The sequence below is a fragment of the Balaenoptera physalus genome (genome assembly GCF_965194825.1).
Source record: "Balaenoptera physalus genome assembly, chromosome: 5".
In the NCBI taxonomy this organism is placed as follows: Eukaryota; Metazoa; Chordata; class Mammalia; order Artiodactyla; family Balaenopteridae; genus Balaenoptera; species Balaenoptera physalus.
In genome coordinates, this window is record NC_138884.1 from 84,987,301 (window position 1) to 85,001,293 (window position 13,993).

At 41.4% G+C, this 13,993-nt stretch overlaps 1 protein-coding gene across 16 annotated transcripts in view; it reads left to right on the forward strand.

Annotated features, from left to right (window-relative positions):
- The window catches only part of APBB2 (amyloid beta precursor protein binding family B member 2), a 363,347-nt gene that overhangs the window by 120,030 nt on the left and 229,324 nt on the right, over nucleotides 1-13,993 (forward strand). For 14 of the 16 annotated variants that reach the window (XM_082464206.1, XM_082464207.1, XM_082464202.1 and 11 more), the window contains one exon: nucleotides 8,497-8,613. The exons of the other annotated variants lie outside the window; for them this stretch is intronic. The gene's annotated coding sequence lies outside the window, so the exon portion shown is untranslated. The remainder of the gene's footprint in view (nucleotides 1-8,496; nucleotides 8,614-13,993) is intronic. 16 annotated transcript variants of the gene reach the window in all.

The following is a 13,993-nucleotide window of genomic DNA, read 5'->3' on the forward strand; positions in this document are numbered from 1 at the left end:
CTGACTCAGTCCTCTGTTTCAGGATGGTACCTCCACCCAGTCACTTTTCCTAGTGTCCCTGAGTCCAGACCTTTTCAGGCGGAAGGAGGGAGTTGACAAGCTTCATGGCTAAGGAAAGATCTGGAGGTTTACTCCTTAAAATGTCTTGCGAGCAGTTCTCCGGTTTTCAATGCCATCTCTGCACTGCCTTCTCCATTCGTCCCCCACTTTAGGTGTAACTGGACTTTGTACTTTCTGAAGGGTCTGTGCCCCATATTGTCTGGCTTCTTCCTGTCAGTTCTGCTAGTAGGCATTTCAGTTTTGTCTGTCCCTCCTTTGAAAATTCACTCGTCATTTGCCCATCTGCTTTCCATTTTCCAAACATTTTTTCCATTATTTTTCTCTTTTTCCATTCTCTTTCTTCTTGTGAGTTTATCTCTTCCTCTTATTTGGTGTCATTTAGTGGAGGGAATGCAGTTAAGCACATGATTGTAATCCACCACTTGATCCTGAAAATCCTGAATCGTGAACTTTTGAGATTTGGTCTTTCCATTTGGATACATGGTTGTCTGGTCCATTAAAGAAGAGTTAATTTGGTTACTCTCGGATGGATTCCATTTACTATACTTTTCAGTTTCATTCAGAGATTGTTACTCTCACTGTCAAAATTGAACTAGGTGTCATCCTTTCTTGATTTGAGTACATAATAGGAAAAAGGGTCAGTTATTTCTTAGGTATAAATTCCAAGTCTGACCTCAAACCCAGTCACAAGAATAACACACACAATTTACAACACTTCAAAGAAATGACTTCCATCCCTTCAGGTTTTCCACGGCCATAATCCCAGTTGGGTCAGTCTTTCTTAGATTACCTACTAGTTTGACTTGAGTTGTGTCCAAGCTGGAAAAACATTCTTTTCTAAGTTCCATTTTATGTGGTGGTCCCAGGTGTATTCTGTAGAATACTGAGTTTCCATGAAGCATCTCAATGGATTCTATAGAAGAGTGCCAGACCATGATATCTTTCTCCATTCCTAGGATAAAATCTCAGAATATCTCTTGTAAAATGCAGAAGATTTCATAATGTGCCAAAGGCTTACATTATTGAACATGTAAACACCACAGCAGAATCAGGACCAAATATGACCTCTCTTTCAACTTTTTCCTTAAATTTTATTAGTTCTCCAATTTTAACATTAACAACTGATTTTTTAGACATAATAATGTTTAATAATGTTTAATTTATTAAGGTATGTCAAGAATTACTGTAAAATTACTATGGGCCTTATTCAACCATTGTAAAGCAAAGGGAAAGCCAATTCAAACTTTAAAGCTTTTTGTGTCCTGTAGGGTTTGAATGAATATAGGGGAATCTGATCTGATTCCCACCCTAGAGCTTACAGAATCCTTTTTTTTTTTTAAAAAAATAATGTTTACCTTCATATGGTAGAATTAATATTTTCCTGTTTCAGACACCTCATGTTCTTTGTTGGTCAAGGTTGAGAGTATGTAGAGCTTCTGAGAGGAAACATTTCTATTTGAAGGTCCCTGTTTTCATCATGATAGGTAAAGGGTGCCAGGCATCTGTTTTGTGCTAAAGCTTACTAGAAGTGTCGCTGCCTCTGAGCAAGAAGCAGGAAGTACTTCTGTCCTTAAAACCAGAAATAGATGCTCTTTCTCATGATCATAACTCAAAAGATCATCTTTTTTTTAATGAGATGGGCTCATCCCTTGTGGTTTTCACAGATTTAATGATCAGATTATTTAATGCAGAGCTTGGAGAAAAATAGGTCTGGTGAGATAGATAATGGAGATTTTCCTGGAACCCAAAACAGCATCAACTTTGTGCTTTTTCTTTTTCTCTTTGTAAGTCTTTTTACCTCTTCTTTCTCTTATATTTTTCATTTACTATTTTTGATGATTCTTAAAGAGATTTTCCTGTCTTATTTTAACATGGTGGTACATTTACATAATTTTCACTGTATTTTAACTTCAAAAGATCATCACCAGGGGAGAAAAAAATAATCTGCAAGAAGAATTGGATGCGTCAGGATTTAGGTATACTGTATATAGTCTAACTTGCTTTAGACAACTCTGCCAAGTATTGTGTAATGTGTTGGCAGTCGGAAGGAGAAAAATTGCTTCTTTGCTGATTTTAGGAAGTCCTATTTGTGTTTTGGAAAGTGGAGCAAGGTAAAAATAAAGGGAAGAAAGTAAAAGTAATTTAAGAGAAATAAGGTATTGTATATGAAAGTGTCTCTTGTAAACTGCTAAATAACATAAAGCTGGTAGTTACTATTATTGCAAGGGCATAACTTACAGTGAGAAAGCAAGGATTTAATAAAGAAAAATGGGAAAAAGGGAAAAGAAATCATTTGAATAAGAAAAAATTGAGGAAGAAACAAAGTGGGAATATCATAATGGGGGGAAGTTTTACTTTCTAGTTTTTTTACCTGAAAATGCAGTAATACTTGTACTTCCTATTTAAACAGTTAAGTTGGAAACATTTTATTTATTAACCAAAAGGAAAGCTGTCGAAAATAATTTGGGAAGAGGATCTTATCATATGAGGTAGTGAGAGCTGGATAGGAACCAGTAGGCAGATGACTCTCTCAGCTCTAAATAAAGATCTGTGTGTCATAGGGGGTTATGTAGTGCGTTTCCACTTAATTAAGGTCTAATTTACATTTGTTGGTATCGTCTGAGCCTTTCATTTGTTCTTCATACCTTTGCAAGGTAGGTATCATTAACCCATTTTACAGATGGGAGTAGAAGGCTAATTGACTTGCCCACAGCCACTTACTTATGCAGTGACAAAGCCCTCCCTTCTCCAGCTTTTGAGTTTATTCCCACATTTCCCCAGGTACTTCACATCAGAGCAACTGGTTCGGTTGTGTTCCTGGATATTCAACTTATTGGGTTTCTCTAAAAGAAGTCCTTGAAATATAACCACAGTCACTTACAAATAACACCCCAGGGCATGTTTTAGGTTTGGCTGTGTCTGTACGAAATGACTTCGTCCGAGTCCTACTTAAGGAATACGATTTGAATTCTATAAGAACCAAGGAATAAACAAAAAAGACGTCTCAACTGCCCCAGTATGGGTTCAGAGTCTGTGTACTGTGTCCTTCAGAACTTATCTGGAGCTTGGTATTTTAAGTTTTAATTCTGTTCTGCTTTTTAGTTTTATTTGGTTTCCAAAATCATAGCTGACTTGAAGAAGGGAAAGGTTGATACTCTAAAAGCAATGAGACCCAACTCTTGACAGCAAGGGAGAGGAGATGACCAAACTATGAAAGGTAGGCAAAAATATCTCCCAAAATATAGCAGTCAGCAACCTTTGAGTAGAGGAACAGACATCCCTCTGTGCCTGGAAAGGTTGTCTTGCCACTGGCCACTCTAGGCAAGGTCAGTCCGGTTACCAGCAGCACACACATAAAGCCAGTCCTATGCCCTGTCCCTCTATCCCATCCATTCATCTTCCACTCACATCCTGACTCCACTTGGCTCTAGACCTGGATCTGTGACTTAGATTTCACCTTTGGCTCTCCTTTTCCTTGGTGTTTGAATTTCATTAGTCTCTTCCCTTTGATTCTCAGAGTGTCCTGTTGCTTTGGTGGGAACTCCCCATCTAGCTCTCATCACGGTGGTAGAAACTCAACATCTGCCTAGTATCCACTGGGCCAGCTTCTTTTCCTCAGAGATAGTGTTCTCATGTTCTAACAGAGCATGATAATTGACAGTCATATTGATGATCCTGTGTCACCAAAGCCTAATCACATTCTGGATTCTCTGAGAAGGCATTACCTTTTAGGAAAAAAAAAAATAATCCAGTATGGTTGAAATTAAGCCCATTTTATTTCTTAGATGTGTCATCCTTCAGCCATTAGGAAACGCTTCATCATCCTCAATGCCTTACTCCTTGAGGTTTCTAAAGAGCAGAAGTTATACAGTGCTGTAAGTGCAGAGTGATACAGAGACTTATGATTTGATGAGTTACAGAATATGTTATGTAGACCATAATCAACTTTTTTTACCAGCTTTCACATCAAAAAAGATGTTACATTAAACAAAGCCCTTTAAAAAATATTTTGCTTACAAATTTGTCTTTTAGGTTAATAGCAAATACTGAAGTAGAGTTGTTATGTTATAAAACAGAAAGGGAGATAGTAGAACAAGTGATTGTGGACATGAAATGTTTATTTCGGAGAGAATTCTTGGCATTTTTGCCCCATATCAGCATAATAAGTATTTGGAGGAGAGGAGGGAAGCATTGATGTATTTGTTGAGGATTAATGTCCCTGTAGAGCATTTGTGTTAGTGAATATATTATGGCTAATACCATAAATACAGTAATTAAAAAGTTGCACACTAAACACTTTGTGCACTGGCATAAATATTCCTTTCCTCCCCTTGGTGGCTTGCATTCAAGTGAATGGTGTATTGTTCATCTTGGTCTCCTAGATTCTTAATCAAGAATAGGAAAAAGGATGGCAGTCTCAAAGATCTGTTTCCTTCTCCATATATTGCTGTTCAGATGGGCAGAAACAGATTGGATGTTTCAGGACCGAGTTGTTTTTTAACAGTTCAGAAAAATGTCACATGGTACATACTAATAAACAAAACAACAACCCCACTATTCCTCACTTTGGGGAACTTTATCCTTAAAGTTGTTTCCAGACAATACCACAGTGCGCTTCTTGTCATGTGTAAAACGTGTTCAGTGTGATCAGTGATACCTTAGAGCTTATGCGTTATAAAAGAAATGAGATGATGCATAATATAAATATATGTTAGGATCAGAATTTTTAAGGAAGCGAGACTTGATTATCTCATTAGGATCTGTTGCCCAGTGGGTTGAAGCTGAGCGGGTTGCTGTGCGGATGCTCGGCTGGGAGGAGAGGAATCCTGCTGTTAAAGTAATAATGGGTCTGTCCTTCACACCGAAGGATAACAAAGAAGGCAGATAGATGTAAAGTGGGCAATTTCTATTTCTTTGTATGCTCAAAATGTTCGCACCTACTTATTTTCCCACTTAAGAGGCATCCTGTTTTTCATAATTTCGTGATTTCTCTTAACACACAATATTTATTTATGAGTTCATAGAGACGTTCTTCTGTGAAGAAGAAAGTAAATGCAGTTGAATGCGATTTGCGGCTTGGCTCTGAGTCAGTTAGGGTGGGAAGGGAAGGAATAGAAAGACTAATTCTGTTCTCACCATTTAATTGGCCTCTTTACCTCCTCGTTGTGAGAACTCTTCGCTTATGTATTGGTTTATCGATTGATTCCATATTTATGGACTGCTTGCTCTATCTCCTGTGCCCCAGGGATACAAAGATGAATGGCCCAGTCAGCAGTCATCTGATGGCCCTGGAAGCATCTCAATCCTGACTGACTTCAAGGATGATAATGATGTGTTTATCTAGAATTCTAAAATTCTGTCATCTTCCAAAGATGGCCTGGAGACATGTTCATGTGACCAGAATAGACAAACAACCCTGGAGCAGCCTCAGAGTTTGTGAGATCACAAAGGCTGCCTAGAGAACAGAAAATCTGCTTCTCAAGGTGTTTTCCGTTGCATTAGATTTTCTAATGAGCCTTGCTACTTTTGGCATCGTTGGAGTGCTTTCCAAGAGCTAAGTCACTCCACCCACTTCTGGGTTCACCAAAACCTGAGGCGAAAGAGTGGGCAGGAGATGGCGCATGATGACTGCGCTGCTGTCTTAAGGGACGTTTCGCTAGGAAATCGCGGGCAGGTGCCACTGCCAGCTCCACTCTCCTCTTCCTTTTGCCTTTTCTTTAAGATGTCTGACTCTTCGTTCTCATTAGGTTAGTCGTGCTAGAAAGAGTCTTTGAATTGAAGCATCTTAAGAGGCCTTGTACGATAGTGGGTAGTGGTTTCATTTAATGAAACTATATGTAAACCTTTGGAAAGGTTGGCACCGGGGACCAAAGATCATTTTAAGAAGAGTGTTCTTCTGAATCTTTTGCTTGTATGCTATTTTTTTGGTACTACTACTAAGTTCTACTGTGGGTGTGCCTATCTCGCAAATGCCCCTTCCCACTTTGATATGTACTGGCGTATATGTTTATTTACCTTAAAACAGGGTCACACTACTTATAACAGGGTAGCATGCCAGAAACCAAGATTTTCAAGGTCTATGTCGTCAAACCATTTATGTGTCAACTTATTCCTAGCAAAGAACCATGGCAGCTATTTATCTACAATACTGATGTCATTTAGTCTATTGCCTCTAATATCCTAGTGCTGTTACCTACAAACTTACTATAACCGATTTGTTTTCACTCCTCTAAGTCTCATATACTTCTAATATAAGAGGGTTGTGAATTCCCCCTTCCTCTTCAAGCTCAGGCCCTTCGTTTGTACTCCTGACCCTTTTCCCCCACCTCCTTTGGGATTTTATTCCATCCTTACCTCCTCCCTCTTGAACTCTCAACCTTTCTGTCTCTACTGCTGTCAATAGGGACTTCCATTAATTAGCACCAGTGCCTTTCAACAACTGTTCGTTCTCCTTTCTCTTCTTTCACTTGCTCTGTTATCGCTGCCTCTACCACTTCAGTGAAACCACCTTCAGTCAAGGTGGCCAGTGGCTGCTTAAGTGTCAAAGCCAAAGCTATAGTTTTCATTTCTTATCTTTATTCATCTCATTGTATTCCATGGTACCTCTCTGCCTTTCTTCCTTGGTCCTTTTCAGAAGATCTTTTTCCTCTGCCAGTTCTGTCATTGTCTCTACGGTTCTGCTTTTGGCACTAATCCTCCAGTCTTCTCCCTCTACCCACGTTCCTTCAGTGATATCACCCACTAATCTAATTTCTGCTACTTTCTATGTAGTGACCACTTCTGTGCCTCTACGTTTTGCTCAGGTTTCTTCCCCAAGCCTCACTCTCAAGAATATCTGCGTGTCCTCACTCGAATCTTCTACATCTCAATTTCTAAGGCACCAAACTAAACCCGTTGTCTTCCTTATTAAACGTGTTAATTCACTAGTATTCTCTACCTCGTTTGTCACTGCCGTCCACCCACATGTAGTCAGGTATCATGTTGTTCTGCTTTTAGTGTCTGGATGTTTCCCAAGTACTAATTCTTCTCTCCTTTTCCCTTCCCCGCCTACCTCCACTGCCCTAATCTTCACCCTTCCTCTCCAACCTAACTGGTCTCCCTGCCGCTACTCTGCCCTCTTTGAATCCACCCAGAGAGAGAGTAATGCACCTGAAACCCAGATCTGATCCATCAGTGGCTGTCTGCAACTAGTTTAAAGTTCCCGAATATGTGTACAAGGTTACAGTCGGGCTCCAGCTTCTTTCCTGGCCTCACTCTAGAGAGTCCAGCAACACTGAATACACCAGGCAGTTTCCTTACTCCTGCCTTTTCCGTTGTCTTGTCTCCCAGTCCCCGCTTGGCTAAGTCCTGCCCCGCCTGAGGACATGCCAGGCACCCCTGGTACTTGGAAGCCTTCCCCGACTTCTCCGTTTCTGGGCTGCTTGCCGTGAATCTGTCATTGTGCTCATCCCACTGCCCTTTGGGGTCAGCTGTGTGTGTTTCTTGGTCCCACTAGACTTTGCTTTCCTTAAAGACAGAGACAGTGCCTTATTCTTCTTTGTAGCGCCCGTGCCTAGCACGGTGCTTCACATATAGGAGGCGTTCAACGTATGTTTTTTAAGTGAAGACTTGATAGGGACAATAAATCAATTTGATGTCTACAAAAAAGGGCAAAAGTAATCTATGCGTAGTAGTACCTTTAGGAGGGGGCACGAAGGGGGTTTCTGGGGTACTGATAATGTTCTGGGTTTTGATCTGGTGTGTTCAGTATAGGAAGATTCATTGAGCTGTCTGTGTGTGCTATGTGTCCTTTTCTATATTTATGTTCTACTTCAATGAAAAGTTAAAAAAAAATTAATTTGATGTCTTTGCTACCCAGTGTAGAAAATTTAGTTTTTCCTTTCAAGCTTTTAGAGTTTTGTTTTTTTTTTTACAGAATATCAGTTTAGATGTCACAACAAAGAACCAGGCTAGTGCTATTCCTTGACGTTAAGGAAGAGTGAGATGAAAAAGCGTCAGGGTGGATGGGGTTGTCTGGTCCTCTGAAGAGGCCCAGTGACGGTCCAGTGGTTAAGACTCTGTGCTTCTAATGCAGGGAGTGCAGTTTGATCCCTGGTCAGGGAACTAAGATCCCACATGCCACGTGGCGTGGCCAAATAAATAAGTAAATAAATAAAGAGAGCCAGTGAGGGCCAGCCCTGATGGATAGACTTGCAGCGACGTGCACTTCTGTCACACTTAGTATAGGGGCCACATGCTAATAATCATCAACGTGCTCTGGGCCTGCCAGCAGTGACAGGGAGACTTCATCTCGGATGTGACTATGAATAATTCATAAACCTGGTTATCTGGAAATTTGTGGTCATCATTAGCATTTGAATGAAAATATGCAATCATTATCCTAAATCTGTTTTTTTATTTCTACTTTCTTTTTGTCTCCCCCTCCCCGTACCACAGCTTAAACATCTCAGTCTTTCCTGAGTACTTGGAAACTGCCGGGGCCCCTGATGATGTGCTGACTGGTCGCTATGGGCAGACGGTCCCCAGAGGCTCACTGTTATCCAGGCAGCTCATGTATGTATGGGATTTGTCTCTCTTTTTTATTTTTTACCTTTAATTTTCAGTGTAGAATATTGCAGGCTACTGAACTGGTGAAGGTTTATAAGATATACATGACAGTGTTTAGAAATGCGGGAGAATGGATCCGCTCTAGGGTAAGTTTTTAATATTGAATGATGAGAAATGTTATCTAAATTAGGATTTTTATAATTCAGTGGCCCTATAAGACAGACCAGAAGTGTATATCAGCAATCTCCCTTTTCTGTTTCAGCACATGCACTCACATACAGGTTTTTTTGTTTGTTTAAGTTTTCCTTTTTCATCACAATATATAACATTTGAAACAATAGCAATGCCATAAATTAGGAACATTTCCCAGTGATTTAAAAAATTCTTTTGAAATAAAAAAATTCACGGACCCAGAGGAGGTCCTCAGGGTATGTCATTGTTGAATACATGTTGGCGAGAGAGTCCCCGACTCTAATTTCTTAACATTCTCCATAGGAGGAAACTGTTGATTCCCTCAGTGATGACTTTCTATGTCTCACAACAGTTAAGTTTTCCCAGTAGTAGTCTTTTGGGAGTGGCTACAAATGCAGCCTTTTCCTATTTGGCTCTACCCTGATAACTTAGGAGAAAAATGATTATTGCCCATTTAATGATCTCTCTTATTTCTATAAAGCATAGTCTGTCTCAAACTTATTTTTTGTTCCCTTTAGTCTTTCATCTTTCAGCCTTGGGCCAGCTGTTTAGGTATTTACCTGTTTTTGTTGCTGCCCTTTGGACCTCTGGAATTTTGAATTCAAATCAGGGGTGTGTTTGGGGTAATTCCTCAGAGTGCCTTTGCTCCCCTATCCTTTCTGTAGTTAATGGTTATTCACAGTTACCGTTAAGTCCCATTTCCTTGTACATTTCTTTTTCTTTTTTCTTCGTAGAAAAGTTAGAACCACCCTCAAACCCTCCCGCAGACAACTGCTTCTAAAATAAGCCAGATCGGTAGAAGCAGCAGCGGAAGGGAGTGCTGACAGCAGACTGGGGGCTCAGACCAACCACCAGCGTTAGAGCCGGCTGGGATGGGAGCAGTGGCTTTTACTGATAGACTTTCGTATCCTCCAAGGGCATCACTGTATTACTCTAAAGTCAGCCATTTTCATAGTGAACATTATCAGAAAAAGTTTACCCTTGTCATACTGTAAGACAGAGATTGGCAAAGGGTGGCCCATGGGCCAGATCTAGCCCATGCCTGTTTTTGTAGGGCCTAACAATGGTTTTCATGTTTTTGAATGGTTACCTACATAATCTGTTTTGCCTCTTGGCCCTCAGAGCCTGAAATATCTACAGTCTGGTCTGTTAAGAAAAAATTTGCCTGTCTCCGCTGTAGAAAAAGTTGGAAGGCATGTACTACGATTCAATCACATGAAATTGTTAATATCCGACTGTTTTTGACCTACAAAAATGCTGATTGTTAATATTCGACTGTTTTTGACCTACAAAAATGCTGATTGCTTATGGTTCAATCTAATATATTTTGAGGAAATTCTTCTTTTAAAATGCTTAAGATTTTAAAGTTTCGTTTCTTGGAGTAGAAGAAGTACATTTCCTTGGAAAATTCACAAGTGTGGTCCTGTTCGTTTTTCACCACCATCATATCTCTCCTCTCCAGAGCTTTCTAAAGGGCTGTCAAGTAGTTGAGAGGAAGCACTTCTTTTTCACTTGGCTTAATTCTTACTAATACTCTCTAGGAGAAAACTGTCCTCTTCTCTCACCCTTCCTGGGTGCTAGGAATGAGCTAGTCACCCCCAGAATAGAGGTGGCTGCTATGAATATGCCGAGGACTCTGCTGGACACGTCACCTGGGCCTTTTTCTGGCGGGAAGGAGGGTGCGTGTCTGCCTTGTCCAGGGGCATGCATGATGGTCCCTTGGCCTGCAGCGCGTCTGCGTGATGCCTTCCTTGAAACATCCTTCCCTGGACCTAGAACGTGGTTCCCACCCTTCTGTGCTCTCCATCTCTCTTTCCAGTGTTACCGACCCCCTAGTCCAAAGCATTAAAACCATCATTTATTTTATGCGGTTTGTCTTCCATTCTTTCCCCCTCCCCTTTGTACTTCCCCTTTCCTGATTGTTGAGTAAGATTTGCTTGTTGAAATCTCCAGCTGACATTCTTTAGTGGCTACTCTTGGTGGTAGGAAACGTTCACCTCAGCTGCTCTGTCTCCTATCACCTAAGGCAAGAAATCTAAGATGACTTGGGGCCTCCGGGCCAGGCCTAGGTCTGATCAGGAACTTTAGACATGAATAGTTCCCTGGAGATGGGAAACTATTTCAGGGGAAAGACATTCTCTGGAGTTTATAATTTTGTCATTAAGTGTGGTCACAACCCTGCGTCAAGGGTTGGAAGTACATACTGCTCTGAATTGTTTCCGAGGCTTGCATGGCAAATGGGAGTTCTGGATTTTCTTTTTCTGTGTTTCGGGACCACTGTTCTGCCTTTCAAGGCTTTTTTCAGGACAGGATGCTGTTCTTTGGTGGAATGTGGAGTGGCCTCCATTGAGCACCAAAGAAGTCAGTAGCTAGAGCTGACCTTTCCCCACTTTTCATATAGATATTTGTGCTTGTGTTAAGACTAGAGTTAAATTATCCTGGAAATTACTAGTCAGATTGCATCCTTATTTATTTTTGTTTGCATCTTGTAGTTTCCTTGCGTGACTGCAGTCTCCGCTCTAACCCTGACCATCAGGGTCTGGACCTTTGCAATAGTCTCCCGACCTCTGGCTGGAAGTCTCTCTCCCTGCAAATTTGACTCCTGCATAGTGGCCACATTAATCTCACAGAAGCACAGCTCTGATCACATCACTTCCCTGTGCTCAGCGCATCCCCGCTAGTCCAGAAGGTCACCCTGACACTGGAGTCCTCCACGTTTTCTTTCACTGCTCCTTATAACACCCATGATTACTGGTTGGTTACTGATGTGATTGTCGTTGGTGGTATTCTCTTACTTCTCAGTAGGTGTCCTGTGTTGGCCCGAGTGGACTGCTCCTGCCGAGACACACCCTTTGCCTTTGGGTCACTCATTGTTCGTGCTGTGCCCTCTCTGGAATGAGGATCGCTTTGTGGAGAACCTGCTAAAACCCCATTCTGACTTTCGGGTGCAGCAGAGCTGCCCTCTCTCCCAGGAAGCTTCCCTCGTTTCCCAGCAGGAGGCACGCGTTCCTGTAAGCTCTCACATCTCCCTTGTGAAGCTTGTGTCCCAGATTACTCATTCTATCTTGGCGTGTGTGTGTACTTCGTCAGACCTTTGAAACTAAACTCTGTTTCATCTCCCTCCTCTCCTCTCTCTGTGTGTGGGGACAGTGCCCCATCAGTGGTAGAAGCTCAAATATTTGTGGGATCACTTTGGGCTTAGGGGTGAGACTGGGTAATAACTGTCCTCAGGAAGCCCCTGTAAAGCATTTTCCAGAGAACTCGGTGGAACCTGTGCAGACCAAGGCCAAGGCCAAGAGGGTGTAATTAAGGCCTGCAGGGCTGTCCGTGTGCTGGGCCCTGTGCTGCTTGCCCGCCCCTGGCTCTCCTGCCTTTCCTTCTCTCCCACTCAACAGGGTGGGCATTTCCTCCCTTTCTTAAGAAATTGCTGTTTAAAAAGTTTAAACAGTAGCAGGCAAATATGATTATTTCTTCTGGCCTCTTCTCCTTGACTTCCCCTGTTCTCAGTGACGAAAGACATCGGTTTTGTTTGTAGTCCTACTGCATGCCACTCACTGTGTACTGCATTTACTAAAATTCTCCACTTCGAATGGGATATGCTTTGAAAGGTTCATCACATCATCCCCATTTCACAGATGAGAATACTGAGGCTTGACACAGCAAAGTAACTTGTCACAGCGGAGTTGCAGTTTGAGCCTAGGTTTATCTGCCTTCTGTCTGTGTTCTTTGCTCCCACCAGGCTTTCTAGTGACCTGGTCATCACTTGGATGATCCCTTATTTAGATGTTGTCCGCTCTCCTGTTTTCCACACCATGGCTTTTAGTAACATGGTCTTAGAGGCCTAAACGATTCTGCATCAAACGATGCTGACATCTGTCTCATATCTCCTCTTTCATCCATTATTTGAACCCACTAATTACAGGTAATGTGAAGGCCCTAGGAGAGCACTTAATATAGAAAGAGTAATAATAATACAGAAATAGTAACAGTGCTTTAAAAATCATGCAAGTAATAGGTGTTTAATATAGAAATTTTTTAATTTTAATTTTTATTTTATATTGAAGTATAGTTGATCTGCAGTGTTGTGTTAGATTCAGGTGTACAGCAAAGGGAATCAGTTATACATATACATATATCCATTCTTTTTCAGAATCTTTTCCATAAGAGTTCCCTGTGCTATATAGTAGGTCCTTGTTGATTATCTATTTTATATATAGTAGTGTGTATATGCTAATCCCAAACTCCTAATTTATCCCACCCCTCCACCTTTCTCTTTTGGTAACCATAAGTTTGTTTTCTAGGTCTGAGTCTGTTTCTGTTTTGTAAATAAGTTCATTTGTACCATTTTTTTTTAGATTCCGCATATAAGTGATATATGATATTTGTCTTTCTTTGTCTGACTTACTTCACTTAGTGTGATAATCTCTAGGTCCATCCATGTTGCTGCAAATGGCATTTCATTCCTTTTTATGGCTGAGTAGTATTCCATTGTATATATGTACCACATCTTCTTTATCCATTCCTCTGTAGATGGACATTTAGGTTGCTTCCATGTCTTGGCTATTGTAAACAGTGCTGCAGTGAACATTGGGATGCATGAATCTTTCAGAATTATGATTTTTTCTGGGTCTGTGCCCAGGAGTGGGATTGCTGGATCATATGGTAACTCTATTTGTAGTTTTTTAAGGAACCTCTGTACTGTTCTCCTTAATGGCTGTGCTGATTTACATTCCCACCAACAGGGTAAGAGGGTTCCCTTTTCTCCATACCCTCTCCAGCGTTTATTGTTTGCAGACTTTTTGATGATGGCCATTCTGACTGGTGTGAGGTTTTTTAAAATAAATTTATTTATTTACTTAATGGCTGTGTTGGGTCTTTGTTGCTGCGCATGGGCTTTCTCTAGTTGCGGCAAGTGGGCTTCTTGTTGTGGTGGCTTCTCTTGTTATGGAGCACAGGCTCTAGGAACTTGGGCTTCAGTAGTTGTGGCACGCGGGCTCAGTAGTTGTGGCTCACGGGCTCTAGAGCGCAGGCTCAGTAGTTGTGGTGCACGGGCTTAGTTGGTCGGCGGCACGTGGGATCTTCCTGGACCAGGGCTCGAACCCGTGTCCCCTGCATTGACAGGCGGATTCTTAACCACTGCGCCACCAGGGAAGTCCCTCATTGTAGTTTTGATTTGCATTTCTCTAATTCTTAG